The sequence below is a fragment of the Dipodomys merriami genome, unplaced genomic scaffold (genome assembly GCF_024711535.1).
Source record: "Dipodomys merriami isolate MVZ:Mamm:240054 unplaced genomic scaffold, mDipMer1.0.p SCAF_4, whole genome shotgun sequence".
In the NCBI taxonomy this organism is placed as follows: Eukaryota; Metazoa; Chordata; class Mammalia; order Rodentia; family Heteromyidae; genus Dipodomys; species Dipodomys merriami.
The window spans coordinates 13636267-13656419 of record NW_027205603.1 but is presented as its reverse complement, the minus strand read 5'-3'; positions in this window follow the sequence as shown (position 1 = coordinate 13656419).

Genomic DNA, 20153 nt, shown 5'->3' with positions numbered 1-20153 from the left:
GCGAGCTCCAGGAGAGTACACCATTGAACGCACCTTGAGCCTGACAGTCCATGCGGATTCTGTTTCTTACTTCATGCAAATGACCTTCTAAAATAATACGCCATCAGGTTTTAATTTCAACACAAATCAGCGCCAAGAAGGCAGAAGAATGGGCATTTTGAAATGGGACATAAAAATAACAATAAATCACAGTTTCCTTTGTAAACGTGTCTCCTGAGCACTGTTTTAAGAGTCCATAAAAATATAATAATATTAGAAGACCAGAGGAGCGGGCTGGTCTAGCAGAACTATTCCTCCCCTTGTGAGATTCTAAGCAGGAACCTATGTGAGTCAAAAGTTGGCAGAAAGTTGTGTAATCACTGAAGATGGGGGTCTTTGTTCATCCTATTTCTCCAGCTGGTTCTCTCCCTTCAACAGGCCCTGTGCTGGGAGTCTTATTTCCTGGAAGAGACAGGGAAATGGGAAATGGCTTTGTCTTCAATCATCCACAGGTGGCTGCAATCCACTCCCCCCCACCCCCACCACACATACACCTCAGGGGTCAGCAGCTGCTAGTGTTGGATAAATGGGTAATACTAGGCTTAGGTTTTATCTATAATTATCAGCAAGCTTCTAACTTTGGCCCTGGAATTACCAAAGGAAAGAAAATCATACTCCGTGTTTGAGAGAAGGTTAGCACTTTGGAACATATGGGGGAAAAATTTTAGCTGAAATATCATGTTGAGTCATTCAAGAAAGTTTAAAGAAGTTAATAAGGGCTCCCGGGTGGAGTATGGTAGTGAGTTTAACTTACCTCACTGAAAGAGATCATTCATTATTTTAATAGATTTCATTATAGAAACAATTGCATGAAAGAAAAAAATACATTTGAATACTTATCTTAGGGTTCATTCCCCTAACATCAACTTATCTGACCTTTTCTGCTTGACTCAGACATATACTAGTTATTGCAAATAAGGGAAACCATGGGACCTATGTTTCTTTGGGCCTGGCTTACTTCACTTAATATAATTTTTTTCCAAGTCTTTCCATTTCCTAACAAATGGGGCAATGTCATTCTTTCTGATGGAGGCATAGAATTCCATTGTGTATATATACCGCATTTTCTTGATCCATTCATCTACTGAGGGGCATCTGGGTTGGTTCCATATCTTAGCTATGGTAAATAATGCTGCAATAAACATAGTTGTGCTGGTAGCTTTAGTGTAGTCTTGTTTGTGATCATTTGGGTAAATGCCCAAAAGTGGGATTGCTGGGTCATAGGGGAGCTGTATGTGGAGTCTTTTGAGGAACCTCCATACTGCTTTCCAAAGTGATTGAACAAGCTTATACTCCCACCAACAACGTATAAGATGATTCCATGTTGCTTTGTATGTCCTCCCCCACGGTATAACCCCTGCTTTCACTGTATTTAATGTTGGTATAATTTGTGGAGGGAAAGGGAAAAACACAAATAGTTTAAATAGGGATACAGTTGGACCCATTGCAACAATGAGATGTACAAGTTGCTATGTAGAAAAACGAACTTTACAACTTTGGTAGGGGTGGGGGAGGATGGAGGGAGGTGGGGGAGGATGGGAAGGGAGGGGAAGGGGAAACAAAGAGGAGGCAACAATGCTTGATAAGAAATGTACTCATTATCTTGCCCATGTCATTGTAACTCCTCTATACTGTATTTTCACAATAAAAGTATATTTCATTATATTGCTATTGTATGGAATTTTTTATTGTGAAAATACTGTACAGAGGGGTTACAATGACATGGGCAAGATAACGAGTACATTTCTTATCAAGCATTGTTGCCTCCTCCTTTGTTTTCCCTTTCCATTCCTTCCCATCCTCCCGCGCCCCTCCCCCACCATCAAAGTTTCTAAAATATACCTCGAACTCAAAGCTATTGAATGTACATTTGTCCTGGCCTCTTACATGAACTGCCTGGTAGTTAAAAGATTTGTACAGTTTATTTTTACAAGAGGAAACCTAATTGGACATAATGGAGATACAATCAAAACTCTCAGTAGAAAAAAAAATGTGAGTACATACATAGACTTCAGTTTCAAATACAATAACTCTATGACTGCTCAACACAAATTATTCAACAAGAATTATTCACATCCTGTGTATGACTAGTCAAGTATTGGTAGGCATAACTTTACAAGATAGGCCAAAATCTTTGTCGTGGTAGGTGGGAGAAGAAAGGTCAGAAGATGTCTTAAAGATACTTCAACTATTCTTTTCCATCCAATATGCCTCTTGGATGGAAAATGCCATTAGCTTTGTAAGTGGAAAGGAATATCATTAAGATCTCAGTACTGATTACGTTTGATTCTTTTTTCTTTTTAAAGAGCAATAGCCACAAGCCAGATTCATTTAGAAGGGGTAGGATGGTATGGACAAACAAGATAAACTTTAAACTCTACTTATATAGGCTATAGGTGGCTTTGGTCACATTGTTCAAATTGGAAATTTTTTTTATTGTAAAGGTGCTGGATGTACAGAAGGGTTACAGTTACGTAAGTCAGGTAATGAGTACATTTATTTGTGAACAATATCACCTTGTTTTCTCCTAGTTTTTCCCTCACTAGCCCCCTGACTGCCCAAGATGTATAATTCATTTCAACTTAATGTCTTGAGTATCACTGCTGCATTTGTTCACCCTTTGTTCTACCATCTATGTGCTTCCCCTTACCCTCCCCTAAGTAGATAAACTCACATACAAGACCAAAGTAACAAATGAAAAACAGTGACAAAAGGGCAAAAACAGAAAAAAAGAAAAAAAACACAAAAACTGAAAAAAAAAACTCTTGTTTTCTTGGAGTTCATTTTGATAAGAATCATTTTATATGATCATATGCACATAGTTATTGAGCCTTTGTGGTTCTCTCCTAAGAAGAAATATTAACAGTCTTGGTTAGTGACCAATAGTCAATCAATTGAAGGCAATATATACTTATTCAACTTTTATTTTTCATTTTCAAGTCTGCTGTTGACTTTCATTGTATAATCCTGAGATCAAGTTTTCAGGACAGATAACCAAGTTGGGTCTGGAGTTGTCCAACATCTCCATGAGAATTTCTCCTGTCATTGGCTAAAGATTCTTGCTCTCCCAGTCCTGGACGGAAAGGCATGAATTTGAGTTGGCGATGATCTTCTTTTTGTCATTCATCTCTTCTATCAGACCACCTGTCTATACCACCTTCTTCAGGGGCTCAGGGCCCACTTTGTGTGCTAGCCTGAGGCTCCTCACATTCCTGAGTGATGAGGGGTCTGTCTCGCTTGCAATCCTGTGTTATTTCAGCAATCTCCTCAGGATTCCAGGCTACACTCATTCATGATCCACTAGGAAGTTCTCTTCATTGCATTGATGGTTGTTTAAAAGTTTGTTTTTTAAACCTAAAATTTCATCTTAAAGATTTATGGGGAATGCATCAGTAATTATGTCATCAGAAAATGATCTCACTATTGGTGAGATGTGTGTGTGTGTGTGTGTGTGTGTGTGTTTATGTGTGTGCTTGTGTGTTGTTTTTAGTGTCATGGTTTACCTCAGGCCAAATTACTTTAATGTTCGTTTCATCTGTTCCCTTTAGTTGGAAAAAATACAATTTAAGTAAATACTTTTGAGTAATTATGATAGGTATTATATAAATGTAAAGCATTGATATTTATTTCCTATCCCATTTGCAGATAGTTCTATTCAAATAATGTGAACTGCGTTTTCTCCATATAGCTTTTTTTTCTTTTCTGGAGGTGTATTTTTTTTTAAATGTTACTACATGATATGTCAAGTAAAGATTCTCTCTTAAATAAGCTTTCGTGCTAAAAATGGCTAGTGAAGCACAGTGCTCTCTTCCAGGAGATATTCACCTCAATTCATCCATATATGAAATGTATTGATATAGTGATCCCGATACTTCTGGAACATTGGTGGGAGAAAACTTATACATGTCTAAGATCTTTGGTTTGGTAGCCTTCTCTAAAATATAACATACTTCTAAGGGTTGCTGTTACTGTAAGAGACACTTACACTGCTTTTGCTGAAAAGCATTCATTCTTGCCCAGTGTAGGCCCACAAATTAACTAAAAGCAGTGCGGAAGTAAACATCCTTGTCTCCATTTTGTATCTCCGTCCTTCACCCTGAGCCATTATCTCTTGCAATCATTTCATTATCCATCTTGGAACTTGTGAAAGAGCTAACAGGAGACTAGACCACTGGCCAGGTACCAGTGACTCTTATTGAAAAAATAAGAGTACAGCTCTACCGCTGAAATGAGCCTGTGTCTGAAACTGTTTCACTAAATGCTTATCTCAGTTCCCTTGTCTATGTAAACCTATAGCTCCTGTCTGTGCCACAAAGATGGCTGAAGGTATACTGAAGTGTTGTATTCCTTCGGCTGCTCCTGCCACCCCACATCTCCTTCCTCTCCTCTCTACTATGGCAATTTAGATGACATGAAGGTGTGAATGGCTGCAACTCACATGGTTGGGGAGCCAAAACTCACTCAGCTTTCTCACTGCTTTATGCTGATCCTGGATGCCTAAGTCCCTTTGCCTGCTTGTTTGTTGCACAGTATCCCTAATTGTACATTTCCCAATTCCTGCACACCTACTGCAACTGGAAGACTGGCGGAGGGGAGGGGAGGGGAATGGGCTCCCAGTGATAGGAGAAGGTGTCTTTAGGGCTGATCGTAGGTCAGCCTGGTGCTTGTGGACGTTTGGGGCCTTCTGACTTTTCCTGCTTCTTCCTCTTCAGCAGCCAGACTTTGCTATACCTGTTGAGGAAGTGTGGGAGGTAGGATGTAATTTCCTGCCCCTCACCTGACAAGAGATGGATTCTGCTTCCTGGTTTACTAGAAGTGGGCTTAAGGGTCATTTTACTTCTCCTCCAGAGCCAGCGGGGTCTTGCTTCTTTTGAGAGAAATATCTGGGAGGACCAGGGCCAGAAGGCAGGCAGTTTACAACTCTGCCCACAAATACCACCAGTAAATGGTAGAGGCCTCAAAGGAGACCATGCATGGGAAATGGAGTCCCATTAAACCCACAGGAACTAACTAATAAATGAAAACAGGAATTGTCTTCTTCTATAGAGGTTGTCTCTTCCTATGGTGTTAAAGATGAAGGAGCAATGTGTAGCACTATTTCTCCTTAGTGTCTTGGCTGTCTTCAAGATTCAGTTCACAAAAAGACTTGATGAACTTCACTCTTAAGGGAAAGTTAGCATTTGTAGACCATCTGACATGTTTGTTTGTTTGTTTGTTTTTTTCAATCAGAGTTGGAACAACTTCCTTCTATTACTTTCTTCATTTATCAGAAGTGGAGGTCCAGAAATCCAGTAGGGAAATAAAATGACCACAATTGGAGACTGCACAAAAACTATTATTGGATAGAAACAGAAAGCAGTTACCATTATGACAAATAATTGTAATTGAGATTTCATTGAAAATGAAACTTTATCAAATGCCAATACTAAAAGCATGAATAGACAAGGAAGAGATTGGGAGAATTTATTTTCAAAATATGTATGTATCAAGAATTTAGAGGATATGCAAATGACATACATAAATCAAAAATGTTTAAACATATAATTTACAAAAACATTGACAGTTAAAACATAGAGTGGCCAGCATTATGTACAATCAGGAAAATGTGAAGTAAAAATCCATTGGATTTTCTCAAAGTAAAATTACTACCACTAAGTGCTGGTGAAGTTAACTTGTGAGTGACCAGAACTTTCCAATATGATTGATGAGAGTGCCAAGTACTACAGTCTATATGGAAAAAAGGTCTGGTCATTTTCAACAAAAACAAAATATATACTTACTCTCTGTCTAGCATATTTTGAGGTTTGTGCATTTAACTTTCTGCAAATCTCCAAAATTATGAATCATAAAAAATTGAATTCTAATTAGCAATATGAAGAATATGCAAATTGTGGTATTTAGATTGAAGGTGTTCTAAGGTATGCAATGTGCTTATTTTTGTTTTGGTGCTTCTCCTGGGCTTGAACTCAAGACCTAGGCACTGTTTTGCTCAAGACTAGCAACCACTTTGAGCCACAGATTCATTTCTGGCTTTTTTTTTTTGGCGGGGGGGGGGGGGGGAGTAGTTGATTGGAGATAAGAGTCTCACAGACTTTCCTGTCCAAGTTGGCTTTGAACTGCAATTCTCAAATCTCAGTCTCTTTAGTAGCTAAGATTACGGGCCTGAGCCATCAGCATTATCTGTAATGTACTTTGAAACAGGTTGAGTAGGATGAGAGGGAGAAGGAGAGAGAGAGGGGGAGAGGGAGAGGGAGAGAGAGAGAGACTATTACAGAACTCTCACAATCTAAGATCATCAGAACCACAATTTGTGACTATGATTTTTCTCTCTCCCAGTCTTGGTCATTTCCTCCATGATATAGGGCCTTACTATTGAAACTACACTGTTGGACTACTTTATTGAAAAATCTGTAATAATGTTGCACAAAAATTTAAATATAGACTTCATGGAGCTTAAAGTCTACGTCTTTACAATTATAGTTCTCCTACGTAGCTTTACAGTATCTAATGACCCAGAAAATATTATGTATATATATATATATATATATATATGTTTCTTCAGAAAATATCATATATGTATGTTTCTTCAGAAAATATCTTATATATAATATATTTGTATTATATATATGTATTAGTTTCTTGTAGCTGTTAGAGGAAATACTGACTTGGTGTCTTAGAGCAACTCAAATGTCTTTTCCCACAATCTTGAGCCCACACAATATCACTGTCTCTGCAGGCTCTTGGTGAGGATTCCTTCCTTGCCTTTCCCAGCTTCTTGTGGCTTCTGGCTTTTTAAACTTTTAACCAAATTAATCTCTCCTCTGGGTCCCATTGCCTCTTCCTCTCCTGTCTATGTCAAATCTCCCTCTTCCTTCTCTAATCAGAACTGGTCAGTGGATTTAGGTCTTTCCCCAATAATACAGGAAATACCCATAATTATAGGTATCTCTTAATACCCATAATTTAATTTCATTTGCAAAGACCTGTTCTCTAAATACGATCACATTTATAGGTGTTAGTGATCTGATATGGATATCTTTTGGAAGATTGAATTGTTGATCAATACAAAAATATATAAGCTGACTTGCATCAAAATAGTGCTTAGTAGTACAATAATTAGATTATATGTGGCAGGATCCCATAGGCCAATGGTAAGAAGGATGTGCAGAATAGTATAAAGCAACAATCATGACATAGGATACGTGGAAACAAACTGGATGCTATGTCATTCTCTAGGTGTTGGGGTGAATGTGTGACCTAGATCCTCATGTTTAACCTTCATGATTCCTCTCTCCCCTCCATCTTGAGTCATGAGAAAATGAAGACCCAGGATTAAATTCAACCAGCTAATGATGTTGAAGGTGACATTTTCAAGAAACTAGGTCATGTAACCCTTTGATAGAAATGTTATTTCCTTCCCATTTTATATACCTGGAAGCCAAGCTTGGGGGTGGAGAGGGTGGAGAGGTAGCCTTTTTGAGATCACGTGGCTGAGGGCAGCAGAACCAGATGGCTTCTGGTGGGAAAGAGAAGGCTGCTGGGTTGCTGGGGAAAGCTCACAGCCCAGCGTTGCAGCCTCAGATAGGTAATAAGGTTGGAATTCAAATCTGAGCCCTGAGCTCAGAGCCCATAGGCATGACCCTGCTCTGTACGATAGTAACAGTGGGAATGCAGACTTGTTTCCATAAAGACTTGCCAGGACTTAGTGATGGGGAGATGGAGTCAGGTATAGGCCTCTCTCCCATCTGGGCAGTTTTACAGACATTGTAATGAGCTTGGGACCTATAGGTATACCTTTCTTGCTTGACTGTACCTTCAGGTCTGGCTATCCAAAGACCAGAGGCTTACTTGGTCTGAAACAACTTGCTGTCACACTTCTGAACGCTACTGTTTTCTCTGTGTCCTTCCTGAGTTTTGTCCTAGTGTGCTGGCCTTTGAGTTCCCTGTCTGTTGGCCTCCTCCTCAGCATTTGTGAGCTTCTTAGCCACAGGACTGACTTCCATTTCCACCTTCTATTGATACCATGGCATGTTCAAAAGGCAGCCAGAGTTTATGGCCTGAGTGAGCTATGTTAAAGTTACTTCCTGTGAAATGATATTTAGATGATGAAAGTTCTGAGATGTTGCCTGTCTGGAGGCAAATTGCTGTCATTTAATTACAGCTGTGTGTGGACGCTTACTTTTCCCTTTGACTGGCCATGTCTAGGAAGTGCTAATAAGTCCTCTGCCATGCTTCTTCCTCTGCAAACACCAGCAGGCTCTCATCTTATGCAAAGCTTCTAAAGATGGTGATGTTTCTACCACTCTCTACAGCTGCCTCTGGAAATTAATGTCCAGAACAAGAGGTCATATTTTTTAATGAGTGACTGCATGCATGCACACAGGATTCATCTATAGGTTAAATATGGATCGATTCATCTATGGTTTAAATATGGATCTTCAAAGCTTTGTCTAATTTTATTCTATCAGGCTAAAATTAGACTTTTGATCCACTAATAGTTTTGATTTACTTTCAGTCCTTTAGTCCTATATAGAAACTTAAAAAAAAAAAAAAAGCCAGGTGTTGGCGGCTCATGCCTATAATCCTAGCTACTCAGGAAACTGAGATCTGAGGGTTGTTGTTCAAAGTTAGCCTGGGCAGGAAAGTCTGTGAGACTCTTATCTGCAATTACCATCACACCAAAAGAAGTGGAGCTGTGGCTTAAGTGGTAGAGTGCTAGCCTTGTGCAAAAAAGTTCAAGAACAACACCTAGGCCCTGAGTTCAAGCCCCATGACCAACAAAAAGAAAAACCTTAAAAAAATGCCTCTTTTTATTTTATGTAAGTCACAGTTAATTTTATTTTACATCTTAAATTTTTACACTTAGTATTTTATTGATAGTGAAGAAATTGAAGGAAGTGAAGGAAATAAAATAAATCTACTGGACTGTTGAATACAAACTCTAAACCATAAATGAACAATTATGTGTCTCTTTGAATTGCTTCTATCCACTAGAGATTCCATTTTATTATTATTGTTTTTAGGTTCCTAATATTTTTAGGTCCTAGTTTTTCTGGATTACATCCTGCGGCACATTCCTGAGGAATGTGTGTACATTCACCTTTCCATGGCTCTTTGTTGACATTTTCTTTAAGCTTCACAGATGTGTACATTTCCCTCAGAACTTTGGAGATATTGTTCTGTGATATATAAGATTCAGTTTTGCCTTTTCATTTGGCTATGTTGGTTATTTTTTTTTCAAATTAGCTGATGATAATTTGGTATCTACAGATTTCCTTGCTGTTTTTATGAATGGATCCTGGTAGGATTTCTTCACAAGACTAGAAGGGGCAAACTGGCATTATCTCAAATATTACCAATGGGAATAGGATTTCTGGGGTAACTATGTGGAGAAAAAAATGTTTGGTTGGGATGTAAATGCTTGAGCATAGGGTGGCAGAGCAGGGATCTGATGAGATTACAGTCATCTTGTAGATCATAATCTAGTTTCCTACCAATCTTCCATCTCTTTTTACACCCATACTTCAGGTTACATACTAATCTGAGCACAGATGTCTCCAAGTCTAGTTAGATGGATTGATGTTCACATATTCAAATAGAACCTACTAAAAGCCAGTATGTATTAATGAACTTGTTTCATCTGCTTTTTACATTCCATTTTAAAATGGCATATTTTCATTTCAAGGAAAGGAGACAGAATTATAGTCCTGATCTTTTGGACTAATTCAGGGGAGTTGAGTTTTATTTAAAAATAAGAATCCACAAAACAATATGAATAGTCCTTTATGGTTATATTTTCCTACATTGTGTAAGTGCTAGACATCTATTTTTGTTTTTCTATTTTTATGTACTGAAATTTTCAGTGTCTGATAACCCTGATGCTTAGTAACCTTAAACTTGATAAGAGTAAAAAAAAAAAAACCAGAAAATGAAGAATGAGCAAGAGGAGACTATTAGAGAAAGAATGAGACAAAGAACAACAAGAGAAGGAAAACTCTAACCATCCTTGGCATTTTGGGAAGAACTCAAAGAGCTTTCTTGAATCAGAGGTATTGCCTTGATTTTCTCTGACAAACATGTACACGGGCAAATTTTTGTGATGGTTTTCTTTGAAAAAAAAAGAAGTCTCTTAAATGAAAGGTATATTCAACTTTGCTCAATTCAGATCTTATCTCCTTCGATGAAATGTTCTTATTTCCACGAAACATTAGCACAGTAAGATGAGTCAGAAAGTAATACCATATATCTTATCTGGTAAGACATTTCTACCAGAAAAATGCAAATCCAGCTGAAGTGTTTAAAGAAAAGTATCCTTCAAAAAAAAGAGAAAATTATATTTTTTATTATCTTTAGTTGTACAAAGGGATTCATCAAATCAGTTTTAAGTGTGATGCATTTTGCTTAATCTTACCTCTTTAAAAGTGTATTTGTATTTTATATTGAGCATGAACCATCTCTTTGGGAATAAAAAACCTTGTGCAGAGCTAAGTCCTTCCTCACAGCTTGCTCAGACTTTCCTTGAGGACCACGAAGAACAGGTAAACAATGTGTTAAATGATCATATGAGCAGTGGAGAACATAGGATGAAAAATGTTGGGCAGAGGCCTGTTGGTTACTGGAGGTATGGAAGGTCTCTTGGGTAAGCTATCCTCTGTGTGGAAAGAAAAGTAAAGGGCCAGCTATAAATGAAGCACGGTCTTATCTGACAGGAAGTATGGGCAGGATGCAGTTATAAAGCGATAAAAGTTCCTCTTTTACCCTCAATTTGGAAAGATGTTTATGAATTTCATATCCATTTAGATCTTTATTCATATCCAAATTTCATGTGTTTATTAGAGAGCTTTTTGTGCCTAAGTCACAGCAAGGAGATCACGGGAATATGCAGTTACCTTTTCAGAAGAAATAAGTCATCATTCACATAGAACAAGCATGGAAGCAATTTCTGTTTCAATAGGTTATATGAGCAATGGACTGACATAAGAAACTTGGTCAATCACTGGCCACAGCAACTCTGACTAGCTCCAAACTCCCTTCAGCTCTTAATGCATTTTGATTCCAGGGCCAGTCACTCAACTCTTTGAGTTTGTTGATCTGATAAAGAGCTTAGAAAACACCCTAATTCACACCAGGGTTGGAGGAATCTTCTAGAATAATCAACATTCCAGTTGGGACACCCTCCAAGATTCATTTCCTAAGCCAATGCAAACTGGTGAGTAGATCAAACAGAAAACAGCCTCTGTGTGCATATTGCTGAAGTATTTACTGGAGTTGTTTCTATTCTGCTGAGTAACCTCGCTCCTCACATTGTCCCAGAATACAAACATGATAACCCTGGCAGATTTCACAAAAAAACAAAACAAAGCAAACAAACAAACAAAAAACCCAGTCATCCAAAAGGGCCACATTCCTTCTCAAATCCAGAGGTGACACTTGGGTTCCATGTTTTAACCTTACACAGACCCATGTGTCTGTGTGATCTTTCCAGGATTCCTTGGCACTTGGGAGGGGTATGAGAAGGCCTGACTGACAAGAAATATTTAGCTTCATTCCATGAAAGAATTTCACAGCAATGGTCTTGGTACCTCATCCATTCCCCATTTATTGCTAAAGAACTATCCTGGATGGTCTGGGATTGATCACTGCTAATGATTTATCCTTTTTTTTTTCATGTGATATTTAAACACAGAATGTTAAAGTGCTGTCATTCCTTAATGTCATTCAGTGCCATAAAAAGAAGATAAACCTGGGTTTGGGGCTAATCTCTGATCTGGCCAGCTGCCCTACTGCAGTCACAGCCCCTAATTCTTCTGAATTTCTGGTAAAGACTTGTTTACCCGTTAGGATTGCTTGAGGATTAAGTGAGATAATATATGACTTAGCTCAGAATAGAAGCTCTTGTAAATATAAATACTCTCATTCTTTTCAAACTGGCACAATGACAAACAGCAGCTCTATTCCCCAAGAAGTTTCATTAGCTTCCTTTCTCTCCCTTCAGTGTTTCAGTGGCATAAAAAGACACAAGAGCAAGGAGGCAGATAAATACTTGAAGGTGGGGCATGGATTTTTGTTGTTTGCCTTCTCTGATTGGTTATTGAGACATTAATAACAAAGTCTCATATTGTCTTTGAAATGGTCTTAAGTCATAGAAATGTACCACTGTGCCTATTCACAGCTGCCCTTTCTCAGGGTGCTTGTGTGGTGAAGGGGGTATGGAGGAGACTGGGGAGGGTGCTGAGATCTTACTAGGATTACAGCCTACCCATAGTAGGCTGAAATTCCATCACATCTTCCTTCTTTCCTTCTGACCCATTGAGTGCTTCACCTCCTGGTCTCAAATAGAAATGAACCTCACTGATTCCTTTCTTTGCTTGAATTTCTATTTTCTACTAGAAAATGGTCTTGACTGAGAGTGGAGACACACACCGACACAGATATATTCACACACACACACACACACACACACACACACACACACACACACACACAGGGCTACTGGCAATTGCGGCTATATAATTTATGGGATCTTAGTGTTTGTAGCCAGCTGAAGACAAATAACAGACTGAATGAGTATCTGTAGACTTAATTTTCAAATAAAGCATTGCTCTGTTGTGATTAACAGATTCATAAACACATGCCATGTCTTAGCAGCATTGTTTTTTTTTAATGATTAATTTTAGGGACTGAGCAACCAGCAAATATTTGGCTAGAATTATCTGTCCCCAGACACTGAGCAATTCAAAGAAAATCCTCATGTTGATGTGCTATTTATAGCACTACTTTAAAAGGTTATCTTGTTCAAATGCAATATCTCATTAGGAGTTAAGATCCTGGAACTTCATGACCTCTCAAAGAAAAGAAAGGTTCTTCTTTAAAATAACATGCTGTCATGGCAACTTGAAAATGACAAGGTGGGACTTTCCCTTGGTGGCAGGAGAGCCTAGCCATAGTAACTTCAGCTTGGGTATTGAGATATCATCAGTCAGTCTCCAGGGTCTGAAACGCTTCCCAGATGGCAGAGCAGATACCTGTTTTCTTAAAGCTTTCAGGTGAAACATTACACGACAGCACACAAGACAACTCAGAAGTCTAAAAGGCAATTGGATGGAATCTGTCATTTCAAAAGACTAAAATGATCAAGAATTCTTGATGTTGGAGGGAAAGCAATGGAGAAGAAATGTCAGCCATGGTGGTTTTCCTGAAGAGATTTCAGCCCACATGCCTCAGGAGCCTTTTCTTGTTTTGTTTTAGGAGAGTCAAATTTTTTAAACATTCAAAAAAATAATTTGCTTCAAATTTGCAAGGAAGGCTTGAAATCACATGTGTGTTGGGAGCTGCCAATGCAAAATAATATCTAGAACATCTTTCTCATTTTGTATTTTTTTCAATACTTCAATTTGATCTGTGCAGAGAGTGGACACAGTAGATAAGTCACCCTGGCAATATACAGTTAGCAGATGGGAAATAAAAAGAGAGTTAAAGCATTTCTCTTTCTACCAATCTAAAATGACCATTTTGTGAGTTTTATCTAAGGAGTTGCATCTTGTGAATGCACCAATCATTTCAGAGACGAGGAGATATTTCTCTTCCTTAGTTCACTATTTAAAAGCATAAACCCACTGATTCTAGGTCAAAACCATTCTGAGACTTAAGGAGGAAATACACGAACCAAAAACAGCCGATAGATGCAAGGTGTTGGTGGCTCACACCTGTAATTCTAGCTATCCAGGAGGTTGAAATTTGAAGATTGAACCTCGAAGACAGCTCAGGCCCCACGTTCAAGCCTCAGGATTGGCATGCACATGCACACGTGTGCGCGCGCGCACACACACACACACAACTCATAACTTCTCGGGTTTAGTCATATTACACTATTCAACCAATGCAGTTGTGATCCACAAGGACAGCTGTGTTAGATGTGAGCAGGGGAAGGGAGAATGTGCAGGGGGTTTATGGTGGGTTCTGACCCTGTTCTTGCCTGGAGGAGGCTTCAGTGTTCTAGATGCATAAAAAAGCCACAGCAACACCTCCTGTGGTTTGCGTACTTACAATAGCATCTAACAGTAACAGATCCCCCTGCAGAATAAATGGTGCATCAGGTGGAGCTTTATCTTGCTGAGAGAACCCATGATTGGACAGAAATGTCACACATTTTACTACGGAGACCATAAAGCCTTTCTATTTGAGTCATCTGAAGTTGGGTAGGTAAACTAGTGAACATCTTACTATTGAATGCCAAGGGTCCTTTTCTAGTTAGTGTAAGGGCTTCTTAATAGCAAAAGCATTGTTCTCAAATAGCCCATTATCAGAAAACTTACTATTGTGCTCAAAAAGCCTTAGTTTTATAGATGAAAATCTGTTTAAGGGTTTTGAATATTTGGACTGAAATACATTTTCTTTTATTAGATTATTAATTTGCACTGCATTGGTACAGTGTCTTAGCGAAAAAAGATAAACTTCAGCATAGTCCTGGTTATATTTAAAAAAAGGAAGTTAGAAAAATCTTAAAAACACACTGTGTGTGTGTGTGTGTGTGTGTGTGTGCGTGCGCGTGCGCGTGCGCGCATGCACGCATGCTAGTCCTTATTCTTGAACTCTGGGCCTTAGCACTGTCCCTGACATTTTTAGCTGAAGGCTGTACTTTACCCTTTGAGCCACAGCTCTACTTCCAACTTTTTGGTGGTTAATTGGAGATAAATGTCTCATTGACTTTCTTGCTCAGGTTGGCCTCAAACCATGAGCCTCAGATCTCCACTTCCTAAGTGGCTGGGATTATAGACATAGGCCACCAGTGTTCAGCATTAATACATTTTAATGTGTTAAAAAGTTGACCTAAGTAAAGATTAGCCATAAGTTAACAGTAGTACTATATTCAGTTTTGTAAAATTTGATTCAAATACTAGAATTTATGCCCTTCAAAATTGTCAGCACATTTTCTGTTTTTAAAACACTCATTTAGTTTGAATGGTTGTGAAAATAGATTTGGAAATATTTTAATAATGATACACTAATTGAAAAACTCCTCTTTTCTAGGAAACATTAATTAACTAGCCTAAAACATGAATCTCCCTTTCACAAATACTAAGAGAAAGTGTATTGTTTAGAAAACAAACATGGTTGCATTGTGATACAAGTTACTTTTTTTTTTTTTCAAATGAGCCAACACAACGGAATAAAATGTATGATCTGTACTGGCTGGGGCTGAGTCATTTCCTGTTTCAATAACAAGAATGTCATCAGCTAAACGCCAAACAGTACTGTTTGTCACTGTGTATGTGGCTTTATTTCTACTTGTTGCCAGAAGGTTCTTAAGGAAAACATACTCATCATTTTAATATGAAAAAAGAAACTTTCAGGGAGCAGTATGAGCTCTATCTGTTGCCTGTGTGTGTTATTTATGCTATAACTAATGCTTGCCTAATCCAAGGAGAATCCTTGCTTGGCTGCATAAAACGGTAGCATAATTCTGCCCAGGGAATTCATAATTTATGCATGTCACCAAAGTTCTCATGCCAGTGTGCAGAGATTTTCCCCAAAGTGAGCAGCATGCTCTGGTGGTGTGACAGAGCATATCTGATTATCCAAAGCCATACCTTTTTTAAAAAATTTTTCTTCTTTTTAACCTGGCTTTGCTAAGGAACTGTTTGATCTTAGATGTCCATCTTACTTCTAAGAGACGGATTATATTGAGTAACAGGAGTCTGTGCTTTCTTCCAGTGGAAAATCCAAGGATATTCTTTTCCTAGCTTCCTGAGGAGTTGGCATTCTTTGGCACTGATTGGCACCCGAGTTCATTGGGCTGATTTGAAATGACTCATTGGATGAGTCACTAGCACACCGCCTTCTGTACAAAATGGCCGCCATCTACTGTCTTTGTGCTACTTTGACCTTTTTCTTTTTGCCCCCAACTTGTTAAAACTGGACTATTGGAGATACCCCACTGTGTGCGTGCCTGGTTACAGTAGCTACAAACCACAATTCTGGACACCGCTGGAGGGCTTGTGAAGAAGAGTTGGTTTTCAAATGTGACTCCTGAATTACTCTCCTGAGCTGTCTCTGCATTTTACATGGTTTGAGGCAGATTCTCAGTAGACTGAGAGGTATTTCAGGAATCTTCCAGATCTTACCTGAGGGAAGCTGCCCCAGTGAGTCACCAGGTGAGACACTTCCCTCAGCGTCAGACTGAGACAACATCCTTCTAGAAGGAAGAGGGACTTTCCTGCTGAAAGGGAACCTGAGACAGCAACCAGCTCATACTTCTACCCCAGTTTCAAAACCTCATCTTCTGTGTGGAAACATATGGATCTTGACAATTTCCCTTTCCAAATCCTCATAGAAAACTGCAGTTATGACCATGTTTCTCCCTCCAGTGTGTCTTAAAAATTCATTACAGTCTAACTAGAAAGGCATCATTCAGTTGTAATAATTAACATCTTATTTGCATTCAGCACAATTCTAAGTTCGACAGAAGTGTCTAGTGGGGTGATAGACACGATGTAATTGTTAAATAAATATTTGCTGTGGGTTATAAAGAATGAATAAAATGTGCCTGGCTGTTTCCCTGTCCTTGTTGTCCAGAATTGCTTTCTGTATGAGCAGTAGGTGACTAGTGTTGAATCAGTTACAGCGATAATCATGCATCTTACATCAAAGTCTGTGCTTTCTCCTTTGGACTTCCTTTCAGAATTGCTGTTGAAGGCTATCATTCCCTGTGACTCAGGAAACATTGGGGTGACCTGTTTCTTATTAAAACCTAGAGATCCTGAAGGAGGAGGGTGTAGCAATTGGGTTAGGCCCTTTTCTTAGGAAACGAGGGCACATGATCCTCTTCTGGCCACAGACATAGGTCAGTTCCCATTAGATACAATCTGGGGATGTTAAAAAGGCTTTGGACCAATGTCAGGGTTTCCAGAACTGTGAGGATGACTTGATCTTTTTCCAGCAGTCAGCAGCTGTTTGGAACTCTAAGTCCATGTCACATAAGAAAGATAAAGTCTACTTCTGAATTGCTTTGGATTACTAAGGCTTTGTTGGTTGGATATCCATTGGGCCTGCTCATTTTTACTTCACCCTGCCCCCCTCACCCCTACCCCCACTCCCAGGCTGTCTCCTGACAGTCCTTCCTGCATTTCTGGAGAATAGTTATCCCCCCTTATAGAAGGATGTATTCCTGTTTTCATTTCCCATTTAAAGATTTAAAATTTCCCCAAGATTCAGTCTTTTGTGTGGGATCTGCCTTAGGAACTCTCTGGTCCAGACCTTAACTGTGCCTCTAGGATCGTTTGTAAATTCAACCACAGTGTCTCCTCCTGAGATAGAACAGGGCAAAGAGCTACGGCTCTGTCTCTGCCCTTTCACTCATTTCTTCTGTGGACTTTGCTGGCCACTCCCCTCTGCCGAGCTCACGCTGGAGCTCGAGTCTAACCTCTTCAAACCGCTTTCCAACCATCCCACCTTTGATGGGTCTCTTGCCCTTGCACATGTCAGCAGCACCAAAACTGTAGTGTCGGTCTGAACAAGAATGACATCACTATCTGTATTTTGAGCCGTTGGTCTGGGTTTGGTTAAGGGTATGTGAAATAACTGTTTTCCTTCTGCCCTTCAGCATGCTCAGATCCACAGGGTGCCAGAAAGAACTGTCTAGCTGTATGACCATGGGAATGCAAAATTGTCTGCCTCTCTGAGCCTCCATTTTGGGATTAGCTGCAGGAGAACACTAAAACCCTACTTAAGGGACTAGCTGTGAGAGTTCAGGGGCAGATGCAAGTTCAAAGCCTGGTGGGATGACATACTAGCTCTCAGTAACTATTTCTCACTTACCCTTAGAGATCACAGCAAAAGTTAGCTCATTAGTTTCTCTCCAGGCGGCGTATTCTATACCAGGTGCTATTTTTAGCAGCTCTGATTTGGGATTCTGAACATGTGGTCTTGACAAGGGCTTCAAGCCATCCCCAGTGCCACTCACCAGTGACAAGCCCAAATAAAAGATACTGGCCAACGATGAGCACCCGTTCCTGCTGCTGTGGTCAGAAACCCTGTTGCTATTTTAGGGCCTGTATTGTTCGAGCTGGATTTAGTTTTCCTTTGCTGTCTATTTTGGCGTTGACTTGCTCTCAAAGGGCAAGCTCCACACAGTGTGTCAGGCCAGTGGTCTTTGTCCAAGTTTACACAGTGAGCATATCATCCATTGAAAAAAAAAAAGGTAGAGAGAACTTAAAAAAAAATCTTCCACTGAGCATCTTTTAAACATATATTTTATACTTTACATCTTTGAACATGGAACGAGGAAATTTCATGAGATTGGTTTGGAAAATGGGAGGAAGGAGAATGACAAAGGAGGTGATTATGGTCCAAATGCATTGTGTACATACACGGATTTGTGCATGTGAAAACTCCTTGTACAGGGAATTGGTGCTAATAACAATAAAAACAAGAGGCTGTGCATCAGTGACTCATTCCTGTAATCCTAGCTACTCAAGGGACTGAGATCTGAAAACCATGGTTCAAAGCCAGCCCAGGCAGGAAACTCTTATCTCCGATTAACAACAACAACAACAAAAGCAAGAAGAAGTTGTGGCTCAAGTGGTAAAGTACCAGCCCTGAACACAAAAGCTAAGGGACAGTATAGCGCCTAGGCCCCCAAACTGGCACTAGTAACAGCAAAAACAAACAAAAATAACCAAACAAAAAGCAAGGACAGAAGAAAAAGATAGCTAAAAAAATGTAAAGTCACCTTTTCATATCCTTAATTCTTTTATCATTAGGGGATTAAAATAAAAATCTCACATTTTGGACAGAGGTATCTTAGATGTGTTTTGCTTTTATTTGTAAAGCTGAAGGGAAGTAAAAGAAGAAGTGTCAGTTATAGTTTCGGCTAGTGTGTATGTGTGTTTGTGTGTACCTATTGGTTGTATACTTACCTATATGTGTTTTGTCCAAAGGTCTGTGTGTTTCTGTCTGTGTGTATGCCAAACATGTGCCCCTATGAATATCTGTGCATGTGTACACATTTATGTCTGTGTATATCTGTATATGTGTATGTATGTATTTGTGAGTGTCTATATCTGTGTGAGAATGTAACATGTGTTTAATGTGTATATTTGTGTGTGTGTGTGATATCCAATGGCTTTGGTGAGTATTGGGAATATCAGCTCCTTATACTTTCTAAAGAACTCAGTCAATACAGTATAATCACAGTATAAACTCAATAATTAACATCTTGCAAGGTTTTTTAAAATTAATTTTGTATTGTAAAAATGTACAGAGGGGTTACAGTTACATGAGTAGGGTAATGAGTACATTTGGTAGCAAGCATTATTACCTCCTCATTTGTTTTCCCCCTACCATTACCTCCCTCCCCACCTCCCCAACTCCTCCCTCCCCACATTGTAAAGTTAATTTTCAATATAGTGTCCTGTATATCTTGTCATTACAGCGGATCAGCCTGCATCCTCATTTAAGCATTCTGCAGTATCCCTTCCCCTTCCCAAATTACAAAAATATATATACAAGGTGCAGAGCACCAGCATCAAATCCAGTGAAAACAGGGGTTATACCATGGGGGGAGAACATACAATAAAAACAAAAGAATCACATAGTGTATTGTAAGTATATTAAAAACACTAGCAAGAAAAAAAAAGAAAACAAAAATCCCTGTGTCCCTGTCTCGGGGTACATTTTGCTTAACATTATCTCATAAGGTCTATGTACATAGCCTTTGACCTACTTGCCTTGTCCTAGACATGCACTAGTCACTGCAAACAAGGGAAATCATGGGACCTATGTTTCTTTGGGCCTAGCTTACTTCACTTAATATGATTTTTTTTCCAAGTCTTTCCATTTCCTAACAAAAGAGGCAATGTCATTTGTTCTGACAGAGGCATAGAATTCCATTGTATGTATGTATATACATATATGTATATATACATATATATATATCACATTTTTTGATCTATTCATATACTGAGGGGCATCTGGGTTGGTTCCACATCTTAGCTATGGTAAATAATGCTGTGATAAACATGTTGTGTTGGCAGCTTTGGTATGACCTTGTTTGTGATCCTTTAGGTAAATGCCCAAAAGTAGGATTGCTGGGTCATAAGTGAGCTCTATGTGGA